This window comes from Liolophura sinensis, chromosome 8 (assembly GCF_032854445.1).
Source record: "Liolophura sinensis isolate JHLJ2023 chromosome 8, CUHK_Ljap_v2, whole genome shotgun sequence".
Lineage (NCBI taxonomy): Eukaryota > Metazoa > Mollusca > Polyplacophora > Chitonida > Chitonidae > Liolophura > Liolophura sinensis.
In genome coordinates, this window is record NC_088302.1 from 55,629,764 (window position 1) to 55,648,172 (window position 18,409).

At 39.3% G+C, this 18,409-nt stretch overlaps 1 protein-coding gene across 1 annotated transcript in view; it reads left to right on the forward strand.

Annotated features, from left to right (window-relative positions):
• Positions 1-18,409, forward strand: part of LOC135473769 (teneurin-m-like) — a 257,605-nt gene that overhangs the window by 129,229 nt on the left and 109,967 nt on the right. Inside the window, 1 exon segment of the mRNA XM_064753657.1 lies at positions 17,049-17,198. The gene's annotated coding sequence lies outside the window, so the exon portion shown is untranslated.

Consider the following 18,409-nt stretch of genomic DNA (forward strand, 5'->3'; position numbering starts at 1 on the left):
TGCAAACTGGATATTACTAAGGTACTCACAGATAACATTCTGATGTTTTTCACCTGGATCCAGTTATTTTCACACTTCCCCCATAACTGAGATAAAAATCTTGATCTTATGTTACATCTTCGTATTTCTGCACTATATACTCAACACCCCATACCCCCACCCCCACCCCCACGGAGTGTCAGACATAAACACCAAGGAACTGGTTGCGAGGTGCAGTATTTCTGCCTGTCTGTCTGAGAGGAAGCCGTAAGTCTTTGTGTTCCTTACATCGCTCATATATTGATCCACATAAGCCAGCACTTGTTCCTTTCAGGAAGTATTTATGACCATTTTGCGCTTGCTCTCGGGTAAATTGTTCTACGTGCGTCAGTTGGAAGCTAAATTTACAGCCACAGCTGAAACGGATATATGTTGTGAATTGCCTGAGGTTGCATGGGCTTGGTTACCCAATGGGAATATTTGAATGTCATTGGTCATCCTTAGAGAGAGCTGTTTAGTTTGTTCTCAATAGAGCATCTGTCTTGTAGCAGATCACATCTAGAGTGTAACATTGCCATGCTTACAACCTGGTGTGTCAGTCTAGAAGCAAGTATTATTCCCTCTCCGCTCCTAAAGGCGCTTAACCCCTCTCTCTCTGATGTATGTTTGTACTTGGTTTACCTCAAAGCATTTTCAAGTTCTATTTTAATTAATGGTACGTGATGCCTGTCTACTTGTATCTAGGAGGATGAGTTATTTTTAGGGAGTATTTTTGTAAAAGTCTGCATACATTGTTTGAGGGTTCATTACTTTGGCTATCCTCAAGTAGTTCTATGAAACAATTGCTCATTATGGTTGACAGCTGCCACAGCAATGTCTGTGGTGATGTCCAGATTCTTTTTTTTTAATCTTTAATGCGTTAAAGATGATGTACATTGGTTAAACTGTCACAGTTGTTAGATAGAAGTAAATACATGAGTAATTTCTTTGTTTAAAGAGCTACTTTGGTGTCAAAACATCTGTGTCTTAAAAGCAAGGTGAATTGATAAAGAATGGGATACTCTGAATTGCTTTCCTAAATTTTGAAAATATTGCAGAGAATTAAAACCGATAGTGTACGTTTCAGACTATACAGAAACAAAATATTTGTGTCCCTTCCACTTTGCCTGGTGTAGTGTCACCCACGAACGCATGGCGTCATCAATCGCTGACGTATATCCACAAATGACGCTGCCCTTACAAAGGTTCTTGACGTCATCCCAGCATAAATGCCTTACTCACCATCACATCTGCCCAATTTGATGTCATACAGGGAATATTGTCACGTCACATCAGGAAAATTTTACGGACACAGCCGAAATTTTTGTTTTTCAAGGAATCTTCAGTTATATGGGTTAAATAGTGTTATTTATCAAAATCCTATTGAAACATGGTGTTAGGCTTACTCCGTAGGAATTCTTTCATGTCATTGTAATATTTCTACACAATTTGTATTCTGACCAGAGTGGCACTTTAAACTTATATTTGAGAAATCGCAATTTAAATGTAAGTCCAAAGTGATGCTTTGTTTTTGTGCATACTTAGTCTTAATGATGCCATAATTGCCAGATGGAAGCAGTCTTAATGATGCCATAATTACCAGATGGAAGCAATCTTAATGATGCCATAACTACCAGATAGAAGCAATCTTAATGATGCCATAATTGCCAGGTGGAAGCAATCTTAAAGATACCATAATTACCAGATGGAAGCAATCTTAAAGATGCTATAATTACCAGATGGAAGCTACATAGTAACACCTAGTATGAAAATTCACAGGTGTTTTTTTTCTTCAGGTCATATTGATTGCGGTTGTTGGTAGGACTGTGTGTGTACAGATTCACTATGCCTGTAGCTATACTGTGAGTAGCTATGTGCATTCTACATGGACTGTGGACAGTATCCTGTTCTCTGTAAGTTAATCAATTCACAGAGCTGCAAGTACATAAAATTGCTTTAATGGAGGGATGTAAAGCGCTATTAATGGGTTGAAATTGTCATATATGCAGGATATAGGATAATTTTGGCTTGTCAGGGCTATTATTGAGTCTGCTGAGCAAGGCTTGCTTGTGGTGACACCAATTATAGGGCACGTTTCTGTTGTGGGGTGTTGTTGTACTTGGTCTTGCTGACCGGTCTGTCTAGGGAGACTCAGGGTTCCACATGGCAGCGTGGATTATCTGGAAAGCTAACTGTCTTACACATTTGTCACGGGTTTCACGCTTTGTGGCTGCAATTGTTTGGAAACCATTCTGTTCTACAACATATCCAAAATACAATCCACACCATCAACCAAAAGCATAAATAACTATCTGATTTGAAAAGAAAAATCAGATGTGTGTATCATTGTTAGAATTAACAACATTAAATGAAATCAGGCATGAAATATATATTACCATCATGGAACTTCTGATGAGAAAGTCTGCTGGTTGTTTTACCACTTATTTTAACCAAAGTGGCCATTGTGTTTGAATTTCCTTTCCATAAATAACATTAACTGGAATGTGATGCCATAAATTGACCTGAATTAAGAGTAAACTTATGAAAGTTGAACTATGGAGATCTTTGAAAGTGAACTTAGCTTTGTAAATGAGTGAAAAGTCTGCACTTTTTGTGTCTTAAGACAGAGGTGAGGAATATAACAGAACTGTGGAGATATTAATAAATGTTGAATTTTCTGGCTAGATATGAATCAAATTTTCCTTACTTAGAACATTCACATACTATTGTACGCTCTAGATATAGCCAGTAGTGGTGAACTATATGTTGGGCTATCTGTTAACTTCAGGATGTCAACTTTGCTCCCAGTAACCTGTTTTTGATAGCCATGGCTTACACATGCTCTGCAGGTTTAAATTTTGTACATATCATTTGCTGACTGTACTGTCATGAAGACAGAACTTTCAGTTACTTATGGTTAATTTATTGATTTAGCAATTTTGTCCTGCCAGCAGTACAAATTAAAAAATCCTGTCTTTTTGTGTACGGAGTATGATCTCCTGGTTTAAAAAGAAGGGAGGAGAGGCTGGAACCTTGGCAAATCCCAAGCAGCAGTCATTTATAAATCATGCTGTCTGGCAACACCCAATCCTAACTAATTATGGAGCCCATGTGTTAATTAGCTGGGGAAATCCCTGTGAAAATCTCTTTTTTTTCTTCTTCGCTTAGAATTGGTTATCTCGCATGTATTGTCCAACCATTGTTTTAGAAACAAAGAGAACTGTGCGGAGTAGAGAGAAACAATGGCTGCTGGATTACAATTCATAGCAGCCAAATCGCTTGTGACTTATTCCGTGTAATAAGAGGATTTTGAAATATTTTGCCCAGTAATCTAGTTATAGTGATGAGGTTTTCTGCAGATGCATGAAGATTAATTCACCATCCGGCAGTTTCTCCGTATTTGATTAGGATCTTCATGAAAAAAACTTGTGATAATTAACGCAGTGTAATTTAATCATTTGGAGCTGACTCTTGACGACAACCCAGGAGTATTGTAATGGACCTAAATCTGGCATGATAATTAGCCGGCCAAGATCGGAGGTGTCTCGCTACATTAGAGACTTTACTGGTCCGGGGTACTCAGGTGTGGTCAGTGCTGGGTGGCAGGACCTTACGGACGACTCCAGATCATCTGGGGCTTGTTACTGCCCCGTGCTATAATTACACACTGTTCCTAAATGCTTCTGCTGCGTGGACACAGGAGTGACCTTCTGTACAGCATTAATAGTGGAGACTTTGGCAGGTAAAACGATATTACTTGAGTATTGAATGATGCCATTCACCCTTGGTGGGTTGGAGAATAGAATGCCAATTCACAGTCATTAACTTTGGAATAGCCTTGTCCAACATTCTCTCCCTAGGGTAATAACTAGGCTGGTTGTAGCAATAATCTTTACATGGACAAAGTAATAACTCTGGGATATTAATTTGTGTCTTAAGTTATTTTTGTACCCTGATGTGAATTTAATTTTATGTTGTGTAGGACTCTAATAGGTCTCAACTCGCAAGTGACTACATGTATTTCTTTGAAGGCAAAAGAAAACTGATGGATATCGGCCTTTCAGTTTTCCTGGTATGTGTATAGTCTTCCAAGATACAGTAGTGAATAGAATTGACCAAAAAAAAAGATGTGAAAATATGTCTAAAAATCTCACCACATTTCAGAATCATTGATTGGTTTGCAATTTCCTGGATTTTGATGTTTCAATATTTTCATTATCTTTATATTATATTTTCTCTTAGCCTGACACATACATACTAATTCTAAAATAAATGGGAGAAAGTCTTGTATTTGCACATACTCCCTGGTTAGACCAACAATTACACCATTTGTCCCTCTTCAAAGTGAAACCATTTTGTGATTTTTTAAATTGATTTTATTCAGTTGAAATGTTCTTGTTGTTGAAACACATTTAGTGATGTTTGGTTGACTTTGACAGAAATGTTCCTTTTTTTTGTTTTTTGTTGTTTTCCCAGACATGTTCAATTAACATAATGAAGTAAAGTCCTCTTTGGTTGACGACGACTGATGTGCCAAAATGGATTGGTGATTATCACTCAAAGTTGTGGACGGAACATGAGAAATACCTCAATGGCCAGAGCACATGTTAATCCCAGAATCTTGTAATTTATTTGTCGTGTATGGTTATTAAAAAGCCATTAGGGTAATGTGGTTACGAGATCATCTTGGGGCCACAAGCATCTCTTTGCCATTCGATTATACCAAATCCGATTTCCAATTAATCTCGCTCTTGTGAGTAAATGTTGGGGGAGAAGCACGAATGTTTCGTGGCTCTCAGACTCTGAGGTGCCCTACAAACTCCTCCATGCTCACCTGATGAGCTCTACACTTGTGTCCAGAACCACTCACACCACTGCTTCTAGTCAGTCAGCGGTTTGCTCTCAGTCTTGGCATTTACTTCTGAGATTTGCGATTGTCTAAGCATGGCTAGGACCATTCTGTCACCTGGCCTGGCGCACTCACAGCGATTGGACGAATGTGTTGGAAGCTTAAACCTTATTGTCCTGCTCATATCTTACCAACAGACCTGCTAGGGCCAGTGCATAGCCTATATGCCATTGAGGTGAGGACATAAAGACAAATTTGAATTTCCATCCATACATGTCTGCCTTGGCGTGTTTATTGAATATTGATCCTGGCTAGATTGCCTGCCAACTAGGCTGTGTTAATTATTTGGCGTAACAGGATTTTCTTGTTGGTCAAACGTGGTGGAATAATGCTGTGTTGGGAAGAATCCAAATGCTGGCCGTTTGGTTGGAATGAATGCTGTCCCACTACCATTATCCTCTTAGTCCTCTAGTTCTCTCTGGATCACTACCGACAAGAGTTTCCAATTCCTTTGGCAATTCGCTGAGTAAATTCTAAGCTTCAAGCTGGTTTAAGGTGATGATAGTTTGAAAACGTTTTTCCTCTCGGAACAATTGTTGCCATCATGCAGAAATGTTGTAAATTAAGGCTGAGACTGAGCATTGTGCAAGGCTGTCCATGATCGGCTCAGATTAGACAGCGCTGATCAGCCAATGCCAGCTCCTATCATCCTCTGCCATTTGTCCAGACAGAAATACAATCAGGCTGGATAATCAAGGATGAAACAAGTCATTTATACTTTTTCATCTTGCTCTGGCTGATGTTGTGATATGATAAACTGTGTTTAGTATGATTAAAACTTATTTGACCTGTTGGGTTCCTAGGATTTTATTCCTCATGTATTTAAAATGTGCATTGTCAAGAAATGGTCATGTTTTGGGTGACTCCTTCATTTTTTGGTAAGTTGAATGTAAAAACTTTTACTGGTCTACCTTTGAATCAAGCCCACTTATATTTTTGTTCCCTTTTTGGGAGTAGTAATTGTAACATGAAATCATTTAAACAGCATTTATTCATTTAAAAAGTCATAAAACTCTTTTGAAATGGCTTTAAATCTGATGCACTTACGATTGTCCAATGGATGCAAGTCAGAATGGGTTTTTATCCATGTTTGAAGATTGATTTAATAACAAGATGACCTTCATCTTAAGAAGAAAATGTGATGTACACTCACTAGGGGACATTTTAGCATTTATATTGCTCGGGAGCTAGGAGACAGTAGTGGAAACTCTCCGTTGTGGGAGAGAGGCCTCCTTACATAGAATCGGCTCCAATCTTACTCTGTAATTTCCCTGCCATTTTGCTCACCATAATCCTTGGTGGCCACATTTAAAGCTTTCTGCTATGAGCTCTTACCCAATCTCCATCATAGCAATACAGCTGGGGAGAGGTTGACGCAAGCGATTGATTTGTGCGGCTCCAAGGGTGACATAAACTTATTCCTGGGCTCGTGAAAACACTCTGTAATGGGAGATTTCTCCAATATTGCCACAACTCTAAACGAGATACTGGTCGCACCAGGGCATAAATAGCAACCAGGACAAATTACAGGCTTGATTTGCAGCGGTTGGCAACATTTTCATGGTTTTCATAGCAAGAAAGGGTTTTAATTTTCCATTTTAATAGCAGTTTTATCAGCGTTAGGCTGACTGTGACTGGAAACACATTTATCTCCAAGCTCTGGAATGTGGAGGTTTTAAAGTGGGCAGAGATATACAAGTAATCATGGTATGGAAAATTGCTGAGATATATGCCTTACTGTAAATATAGGAGCAGACCAAGTTCTCTCTGCAAACTGATCTTATAGCCCTTTAGAGAAATGGATTAAGACAGTCAAACCCGTGTGCCCAAATATCTCAATGTTCAGTACAATTTGTTTGGATTTCTGTGTCAAACTACATTGGTTGGGGTGGCTAGTTTCAGGTTTTCATGAAAAAAGTATTTTATTCAGTCTGCACAGAAAAATACCCTCAGAATATGTTTGAATAAACATTGTGCAAACATGTCCAAGTGTTGAATGTAAAAGACTTACAGTACAGGAGAAAGACCAGAGCAGCTGCGACATTTTGATGGTTGGCAATGGTAATAATTAGTCTGTGAAATACAGCCTCTTGTCAGTTTAGCTTAGTTAAGGTTGTATTCTAACTCTTTATCTAAGTGCTTCAGTAGTAGCAAATTACACACCTTTCCTGGCAGCACCATAGCTTATTAGCAGAATTAGATAAAAAAAAAAAATGTTATTGATGCTAGTTACTTGCTAGTTCTGAGGTGTCACTTGAATTTCTGTACTGAAATGTTGTTTTCATGACATGTAATAAACAGCACAGTAGTTCTTGCTGGATTGGTTGCAGCTTTTAATCAGGGTAGGGGGTGGGTTTTTTTTTGGGGGGGGGGGTGGTTGGAGGGTATGATATACCATAGAGAAATGCAGGAGTGGTCCTTTTACACATGCAGAGTTGATTGTTCTCATATTAATGAAAAAATTAACACCAACCGAAAATAGAACAAAATGTAAATTTGTCCCTTCAAGATGAGCAACAACAACAAGAAGCCAGTCTGATTTCTCGTTTTGCCATGGTCCCCTCCACAACCTTACTGTAGATAAGGTAGAAAACACAGTTATGATTCAAGTCATCTTATTTCCAGTCATTTACCTGATACTGTTCATAGGTAGATGAGAATTGACTATTTTTGGAAGATCAGTTTGTGTTTGGTGTTAGGAGGCAAGAAGCAATCAGACATTTATGTAACATGTGACATTTATGTGACATTTTGACAGTGATGTTCTGATGTGACTGTGATATATATGTACACTTAAGTGGAGGAAAGCCTATAGTCTGTATGACATTGTCACTGTTCCCTGGGGTCAGATGACAAGACAAATGATACACTAGTCTGTATGACATTGTCACTGTTCCCTGGGGTCAGATGACAAGACAAATGAATGATACACTGCAGTGACTGTACACTTGTACATCATTTCAAGAATTCCCTAAATGATATAAAATTTCGCCCACAAAAGTGTATTTGGGAGCCAAATAAATATCACAAAAAATTATTTTTCGTGCTGAAACTTATAATTTTCCAGTAAAATATCATCCCATGTTCCATGCAAACTTCAAAACATTTTTCTAAAATCAAAAGAACTCTCAGAATCAGGAAAAATGGGCAAGTCAGTCATGGACGAACTTGATGATCATTTAGCGTATGTTACCTGGTGGGAACAAGTTCTTATAGTCAATCTGGGTAGCTTTGAAGTTGAAAGAGAGCAACATTCCAATCTAGTCATGAGAAAGTAGTGGACAAAATAAAACTGTCCAGTAGATTAAAATGTGGAGAGACCCTGTTTTTGATGAAGAGTTTTGGATTACAGACTAGTGGCGTCTAAGAAATTGTTGTAAAAATCATTGCATTTTTTTTTTTTTTTTACCTCTGCTTAAGTCATGGTGCTAGGGAGGCATATGTGGCAACTACTTGAAGCGTTTACATGAACAGTTGGAATAAATCCCTGACTGAGGTAAACTGACAAGAGCCCAGATTCCATCAGTTACATGTATGTGCGACCACGTGCTGCTTTGGTTTTACTCTCCATGCTGGAGTTGTGTGTAATGTGAGATGAGCACTGTCTGTGATACAAGCTGCATGTATGCTGTGTATGACTGTGTGATAGGACTATTATACTGACATGTTTTACTCAATTGATCATGCTGAAAAGCACAGAAAAGTGGATCTATTTTTGTAAAGATTACCATGTAGAGCCAGGTCAGCGTCGTCGCTTGGTGGAACTGTCACCTACAGTAGCTCACCATTATATCAGTTGTAAGGTTGAATGAACGAGGCGGCTGAAAGCGTCGGTAGTTGCGGGCAATTAGGGGGTGTGGTCCAGCCACGTGCCGTCTGGCTGCAAGCGCACTTTTCTTGCCGGAGCCACCTGCATTGTGAAAGGCGACAATAGTGTTTTTGTTTTCTCCTTTGTCTGCGATAATAGCTCTAATAGGGCTTGTTTAGCAGCTCAATTGCACTTGTCCTGTCACCTCTGGTGGATGGGGCTTGAGGCAGAGGGTTTGTGGAAACTGCCAGAGGAGAAGCCCCGCTGTCTGAAAATAAAACATCAGTGTTAGAGAAAAACAGGCCATGTATTATTGATAAAGCAACACTGGAAAAGCTCTTGCATATTCAGAACCCACATGTGTTTCCAGCTGTTTTTATATCGATAGATGACTTATTCATTACAAAGGCATCCTTACAAGCCAGTTATACTTTTAAAAGGCAAACAAACTAATCAGTTTATGTAATATGACAACTGCATTAGCCTGCAAGGAAATGTTGACAGATAGCAGGTGTTTTTTGGGGGGCATCAGTATTTATATTTATGGTATATTTGTTATAGATACAGACAAATGCAGTAATGAGAAGTTAAGGTTTTAAATGGTAATTACATCTGTTTAATAATTGAAATGTTCAGATTAAGACATAAACTTTAGTACATTTGGAATATTAAAAAAAATGAGAAAATATGAAAGTTTTACTATCAATTAGGATTTTTTAATACAACATCATCCTTAATTTCATGTTATATGAGGTATCAGTTTTATGAAACTCAGCATATCTTTTAGATGGAGGGGGTGGGGGGGATGGTGTAGGGGGAGGGTGTGGGTTGAAGGTCCGTTGGTTGTATGGAATTAACCGGAAGATTCAGTATTACCCAGGTTTGTGTCATATATACTTTGGTAGTGATGTTGGTTGTTGAAGTCTCTTAACGCATTAGTGTTACTATGTTTTGTTGTAGCGCTAGCGTGTCTAGCTCAGGTTTTATGTGGAGGCAGTATGATGCTGAGAACTATGATATGGTTTGGACATTGATGCTTGTGTTCATATCACCTGCTACATGTATATAGAAAAGTTAAAATTTCTTGTTCAGCTCACTAACTGGTTAAAACTTTATTTTATACCAGTTTTATACTAGAGCTGTTAAGGTTCATGGATGCCCACATCCTTGAGCTGTTAAGGTTCATGGATGCCCACATCTTTAAGCTGTTTGGGTTCTTGGATGCCTGGACCTAGAAATGCTAGGGTTTCCGGGCACCCAAAACATACAGCTGTTAAGGCTCTTTAATGCCCTTAACATAGAGCTGTTAATGTTTCTGGATGCCCACAACAGAAAACTGTTTGGGTTCTTGGGTGCCCACAAATATGTTTGACTTCCTGGATGCCCATAACTTAGAGCTGTTAATGTTTCTGGATCCCCACAACAGAGAACTGTTTGGGTTCTTGGGTGCCCACAACCATAAATATGTTTGACTTCCTGGATGCCCATAACATAGAGCTGTTTAAGCTTCTTAATGCCTGTAACCTAGAGATGTTGGGGTTTTCGCTTTTGTTTTATTGTCTTTCACTTTTCATTTTGGCCTCATTGTGTTTTTGGTTTCCATGATATCTTTCTTCGTCTGTTTTCTTATTCACACATTTTGTTTTACTACAGTTCGCAGTGTTTTGTGTTTGGGAGGGTTGAAGTTAGTGGCCCATTCACAATTTGAAGTATATGCTTGGCAAAGTAATTAATGACCTCTGATGGAATAAGCAATAAATTGCCTTATAAATGAACATGTCAACCAGACAAAAAAAAAAGGAAACAAGTTTCATTTGGCTTTGTTTGCCATGAATTTATGCTTGTGCCCTTTATCAGGCTCTTGAATTCATAATTGTTGCTTAATCTGGTCGTTGGTGAGTATAGCTCTGAACGACAGCATAATTACTGACTGTGAACAGGGGTATAATTACAGACTGACTGCCTGTGGCTGCAGATAATGTATGCTCGAAGATTTTTCTTGCGGAAGCTATCAATTAATTAGTGCAGATCTGTAAGCTCTTGTAGAGAAGGCGTTTGTTTCCCAGTCATGTGATCAGATTTCAGATGAACGGAAGTCTCTCTCTGTATTCAGTCTTTGTGGCATGCTATTTTCACATTTATTAAATACCCTATTTTGTTTAACGTAGAAGTGATACTGATGATAAGGACAAACTTTCGTTTTTCAGCCAGTTTTAGGCTTACGAATTAAGGTGGGGGGTTGAAAGATAGGGGAACTCTTATTGTCCCATGTTGTGGTGTCCGGTGTGTGGGTGTCTGTAGTTGTGAGAGTGTCAGTTGTGCTGTAGGTACCTATTGTGGTGTCCGTATCGCTTGTGTTGTCAGTTATGATGTTGGAATCAGTTGTGGTGTTGGAGTCAGTTATGGTGTTGGAGTCACTTGTGGTGTTGGAGTCAGTTATGGTGTTGGAGTCACTTGTGGTGTTGGAGTCAGTTATGTGTCAGTTTTGATGCCATTGATAGTTGTACACATAAAACCCTGGCATTTTGTACAGCTATTCCCCCCTCCCCCACCACTGCTTGCACATCCAGAATTCCCAATGTATTTACAGATACACTTAGAATCCCCAATGTATTTACAGATACACTTAGAATCCCCAATGTATTTACAGATACACTCAGAATTCCTAATGTATTTACAGATACACTTAGAATCCCCAGTCTATTTACAGATACACTTAGAATCCCCAATGTATTTACAGATACACTTAGAATCCCTAATGTATTTACAGATACACTTAGAATCCCCAATGTATTTACAGATACACTTAGAATCCCCAGTATGTGCACACATACCCACACTGTACACAGCCTTAAAAGGTGTGCTGTATGTTTTAGTGCACTCACTGACCTCTGAAGTCCTGCGTATCAACTCCATAGTCTATTGAACATATTAGAAGTTATGAAAATGACCTTGAAGAGAATGCATCAGTAATCACCCTCTGTCCATATTGTGCATATTGCAAACCTACACCATAAGTATTTTAATAAAGGTAAGCTGGAGGAGCCAAATTTGCTACTTTGCCAAGATTCAGCTGTCATTTCAAATAGAACTCAGTATTAATATCTTGTTGTTAGTCCAACTTCAGATGAAAAATCAATGTTGTTTCAGAGTTCCCTTAGTAGCTGCTTCCGCACAGCAAAACAGTATTACAGTTACGAAATATCATAGGTCGCTGACAGCTTTGATTTGTCCGGTTCAGCACCTATTACAGCCCATGCCGTTTGCAATCACCGACTATAAATTGCATCAAAATTTCTCCCAATCCATGCAGAGAAATTGATTTTGCCAAGCAGATATTAATACCACCTGACTAGAGGCAAATAGATTATCTAATTTCATTATGGAGGTTATGTACGAAAGGCTGATAGAAATTAAGCCAGTTATGGCAGACTGGAGTCCCTGCGTTCATAGCCTTTTCAAGATCTGCAGGAAAACTGACACAGCAGAAGCCGTTGGGAGCTGGTTTAATGGGGCATCAGACTCTCTTCTCTATTTTCACAAATAATGAACAAATTTTTTTCTAAATTTTTTTGCGAGCTGCGTCTCTGACCTGAAGCAACTGAGGAAATCCTACACGTAGTTAGCAGACATTCCACGCCTCTGCCTCAACCAGCGTGCCATCCTAGCTTGCCAAGGAACAATGACAAGTGTGAAAGTATGCATTTCTAATGCCAGCACAGCACGTCAGTAAGCAAGTCTCTCCTCACGGGATTGATTCTATCTGATCAATGTGTCATTTGAACACACACATGATCAGATTGATTCATGAATGCTCCTCTGCCTTTGTAATTATCTCAAATTTAGAAATCATAATTGTTTCTTGAAGTCTGGATAAAAATGGCTGTTTGCTTGTGGTGGTGGATTTCCCTGTTCACACCAGCTTCACTGGCTCATGCATTCATGTAGCTGAACATGGAGGATAGATTAGAAATGGTAGTGTCACTATCAGTGTCAATGGGATATCACAGGAGACAGGACGCCAATATCACACACATGGAGATGATATGCTGTGAATCGCTGATAAAACTGGAGGAAGGTATTTCTATTTGAATTTGACTGTCAGTTGTTCTGACCACTTGGTTAAAGACTTTCTCATGGGAATGAACTGCTATAAGATCTAGACTGTTTTCTTACAGTTCATATAACAGTTTTCGTACCTATTGGGCTATACATGTCATTAGCACACATCTCCTATCTTGATGTTCATTTGGTCAGTTTACCACTGCGACTAGCATCCAGAAAGGTGTTTACTTGATGTATGTGGGAGTACATAACTTAGGGTGAAATGTAATAGGGTGGAAAACTGAAAATACTGATGGCTATATAAGGTAAGAGGAATTCTTGTGAGCCTTAGATACTATTTGCACCCTGTTATGTTCAGAGCACATGCGAAAGGTTGGAACGGTTGGACATTGTCACAGGCTCCTGAATTTTGATTTAAAAACTGAACAGCATAACTCCTAAGGGGTGCGGGGGAAGTATGAGTGTGTCTTTTTTATCGGCATGTATGCCAGATTTTGATGACCATCCTAGCTCCCTTGGCTTCATTGTCTTGTCTCTGGCACTCTGGGTCTGAAATAGCGTCTTTTCTTAAGAAGGGTTGAATTGGGCTGAAGTAACAGTAACAGCTCTCCTTATTGTGCTTGCCGCAAGGAAAATGTGTTATCCTCCCTTATCTCGCCGTAATGCTCTCAGTGCCCACAGGCACTACGAAAACAGCTAGTTAGCATCCCAACTGTGAATGCCTGCTGGCATCAGGAATAACTTGTCCTGTTGCTTTCAGCGCACAACTATGGAAGACCTGTGCATTGGGTCCTTTTTTTTTTGTCCACCATGTAATGACTTCTCTTGCACAGATGAACATTTCGCTGTCTAGACGAGCTATTTTGGTATGGCCAAAAAAAAGGATTCATCAACATTTCTGATTACTATAGCCATCTGAGGGAAAATTCCTGAAAATCCCATCTGTTGACATGTTTCCACTTCAAGTACACACCTCCACAACGGCATAATCACGAACGGCATTTACCAAAATGGCCGCAAGTCTTTAGAAGGTGACTAGGTATGGGCCAGGCTTGCCATTATTTCACTGACAGTTTTTCTTGGGTTCTGTATCATAGATTGTACACAGACTGAAGTTCATGCATATACTGGAAGAGTCTATAATAAGGTGGTTAAAAGGGTGATTATATATTGTAATTTATTTATTTATTTTAAAACAATAATTCACTTATACAGTGGCAGCCAGCATTATGGTGGGATATATATTACAAAGAAAAAATAATACGTATAATTACTTGCAGGTTGTAGTTAAAGATAAAATGTAACAAATCAATGCACATACAAATTGATTAAGCGTTTATAACAGGATTACCTACAAAGTGCAGTCCTTTACCTTTATCCTTACATTTGCATGGAATCAGGAAAGTAGAGCACTCACATTATTAATGGATGGGCAAGACCTGTTGAGAAAAAATGCTGCAGCAGTCTGTTATGAAAATCTCAACTGAATATCTTTTGTTGAGAATCATCATTTACTGTGGCTATGTATATAGATATGTCCTTTTTATCAGTGTATTGGCATTTTGTACTTTGATGTCTGTAGCGCGCACCTTGTCTAAGTAAGCAGCAGGTGCTTACTGTGGCTGGATCTCTGGAGTTGTAGTCCGAGTCTATCCGTCACACTGCCACTTCTCATCCATAATTAATGCCCAATGCATGCTGAATCAATAGCTGTAATAGTTCGGCCCCAGAGCAAGGCCATTATATCATCAGTCGTCTCACAGTCAACAAACATAGACAATTTCCCTCCGCTCATGCCCCGATTAATATTTTGCTCCCTTTTGAGAGAAAAATTTAGCAAGTGGACTAAAACAGGCATAGGAAGCTGTGGATATTGGGCAGCGATGAATTATTAAGGTACTGTGTGTCGTTGGAGGTTGGAGGAAATTAGGCTGCGGTGAAGAGACATAGTCACTTCCTGAGGGGTAAGGAATGAGGTTACATTACCCGTAATGTATAGGATGGAGCTAGTGTGTAAGCTAACCATCTGGCAGCCAGCGAGCCAGTTGCAGGGAAAATGTGGACAATGTCATCTTTCTTTACTGGCCAGAATTAAAGCTGCCCCCCCAGCTTATTGGGTAAGGGCTACACAAGGTGGTCAGAAGTGTCCAGGGAATTGACCAGTAGCCACATAAGTGGGAGGATTGATGTATGTAGTGTTAAAAGGCTGCCATTATGGCTAACCTAGTTACATGGTTAAAGAGGCTTCAGGGTTAGAGGGTAATTCAGTGACTAAATCCCTCTGTATCCTCCACCGCCATGGCTCCAGATTTGACGAGGACAGATTTCTATCTGCTACAACACTAGGAATCATTCTGTTAGCTCCAGGTGTCAGTTTAAGGCTCTAAAAAAAGATGAATATTGTGGGAAAATCATAACAACAAAAATTAGACACTTTTTATTCCACAATACGATTTGCTAAGAGTGTGATTTTGGATGAACTTAGTTATCATGTTATCATGAACATTATTGATAACTTGTTTCCCTGTGACTGGTCAGTTCTAAAACCACATCAACTCAGGTTATTCTTTTGACTAGAAATTACCTCAGTCTTTCAGTTAAATTTCATCATTAGTTATTAATTTTTGCTGTATGACATGTACAATTCGATAATGGTTTTTAGAGATATGTATGTAGATATACACTGACCATTCCTTCACAATTCGTTCAGTTCTGTTGTGCTCGCGACAAAGAGAAAAAAAAAAGCAATAGGACTTTTGTAATTTGCCAGAAAACAATGTGAGAATGGGTGTATTTTAAGGGTATGTTGAAGAAAGGTGATGTATGCGCTACATGGGTATTGTAATTCTCCCCATGGGCTAGGGAACTGTTTTTCAGATGGTAAATGATGATCTGGGATTTTTTGGGGTTGCCTCAAACCTTTAGGCTGAATGTATAGGAAGAGCTAGGAATGAGTGGTAGATGGAGCTGTGTGTTATGTTGGGGATGACACATGACAGGGGGCCAGTAAGGGTCATAGCATGACACCTGGTAGAATTAGGACCGTGCCTCAACTGAGCATCTGTCATAAACTCTCCTAGACTGATCAGTATGTTGCCAAATCTTGATCAATGTTTAATTAATCCCTTGCACCATTCCACACACGCTGTGATTATGCATCTCTTGACAGATTAAAAACCACCTTCTAGAGAAAAGATGGCGAAATTGATTTTTCTTTGTCAGTGCAGCATACGGAAGACCACACATGCACAGGCCTTGTCGGGAAACACCGTCTAAAAGTGGTGGGACCAGAAAAAGAAAAACTCCAAAGAACTGTGGTTTGCCTTAAAGTTGTGTAAGAGAAGTGATAAATCAGTGTGAATTTAGTGTCAGAATGGAGAGATGGGTGGCGCAGCACCCTAAGTCGGTCTACACGCGGTGCTGTATTGTGGCTGACACAGGCAGGGCCATGAATTATAATAACTTAGTTAAAGATTAATGGCGTCCACTTGCGTGCAGTGCTGGTGTAGTTGTCTTGATGTCTGACATGCAGTATGGGACGGTAATTATGTGAAATGAAAGTTGACATCACATTGCTGTGGCATTATAATTTAAACAGGACTGGCTTTGTACGCTGGCTGCGTGTTGGCGTCGCGTAAAGCGCTGATGGCATCTTAGCCCTCTACCCAGGGCAATCCTTCAGGCGCATGTCTCTTACTCCAGACCCCATAAGGCGAAATAATAACAAATCATTATATTCAGAGGTTGGGTAATATTTGTGTTTCGTGAGATAACAAGATCCATTATGCACAATCTCCAAGTGCCATCTCTCCCAGAAATCTCAGCACCATATTTTTCTTGATGGGGGAAGATAAAATAAAAAAATGTTGAAAGATATTGATTGTTACATTCAGACTTCTTATCACCAACTTTGTCATGTTGTGAGTACTTTCGGAAGTTGTTCAGGTTTTGACATTTTGTTATTTGTTATGTAGATTTTGTAACACTTCAACATTTATTTCACATGTAGTAATCTTAGTCACAATTGATATCTTTGTTCTTCTTAATCTGCTATTTGTTCAGTTTCGTTTTCACTGCTGCTGTGTTGTATCTATATTTATCGTGAAATAACAATTGAATACAATGTAAATATTTATCATGAAAATCTTGTCAGCATTTGTCAGTGTGATTTTGTGTAGGCCAGATTGTAAGGTGAAATGTCTTCCCCTCAGCAATCCTAACGATGTGCTTGATTTGTTTATGTTGTAGACTGCAGCTTTAACGTGCCCCAGCTGAATGCTCTGTGGCCAGAGATAAGAACAGTTACTGATCAGCCAACTTGTCTATCACCTTCTGATAGACAGGATGTGACATCGGCGACTGATTGGACGGATTTTTAACTGACTACATCCGTATAAGGTAACTGATTCTTTCTGTCTCACGATCAATTACTAACCATCACCGCTACATGTCCTGGCATGTTTTTGGCGTCAGTTGACTTATTTGATAGATGTCTGTGCAGATTGTGCGACCGTTGTCCCCATATTGAGCCAGTCCCCAGGGACACTAACGTATTGTGTCTGTCTCCCATTGACAGCCAGTACTGCCTAGTGGCCATGCATGACTCCCACACTCTCAGTGCACCCAACCACGGGATTTATCCAAACAGAAGTATCAATAAAACCATTAGAAGTCATTTGTTCAGAGCTGTTTGTGATGGAGTACCATGTTTCAATTAAGGTTTTGTGTGTACAGATGCATTTTCAGACAGAAGCACATACAGGCCTTTAAAGGATACTTTTGATTCCAACATATAAGTTTTTCTGACAAGAAAGTAATCCTACTTCATGAAAACTTTTAAGTGCCCCTATAAGGTGGATGAAAGTCAGAGCCAAGCCAGATGTGTCATTAGGTGAAATACAATACAATGCTTGTGTGTGGTACATACACGTTTGGTACATATGGTTGTGTGTGTGTGGTACATGTGCTTGTGTGTGTGGTACATGTGCTTGTGTGTGTGGTACATGAGCTTGTGTGTGTGGTACGTGTTTCCTTTGACTCATGTCAACAGCTTCTTGCGCTGAATCTGAAGCTATTCTTGTGCCTTCATCTAGCCCTATAGTGTTATGATCTCTCTGACAAGTGGTTAGACAGACCTCAAGCCTCTCATTCCACTTGGTATATAAACAGTCTGTCAATAAACCCTATGGTTAATTGTTAGTCTCATTATGAAGGATTTTGTTAGTCACAATATAGCTGCAGTATTACTGATGTGGCAGTAAGCCATAATCATTTATTCATTCAGAGAGGTAAATATGTTGAGTGAATGAGTGCTTAGGGATACATGTCGTACTTCAAAAGTTTTCAGTCGTATGACAACAAAGGAGTCCATAGAGTGCATGCAAGTGTAACAGATCTGCCTACTTGTACGATTATGGCATTATGGCGATTTTGTACGCCAAACATGTAGAACATACGACCGTACACCAAACATGTAGAACATACGCTTAGACACCATACACGAAAGAAAATAAAATCCGAAGTCCGATTTCGTTATTTATATTTATACAAGTCCGTTTTTAGTATCGGATCCACTATTTTAGCATTCATATTACAGTGAGGATTTCGCA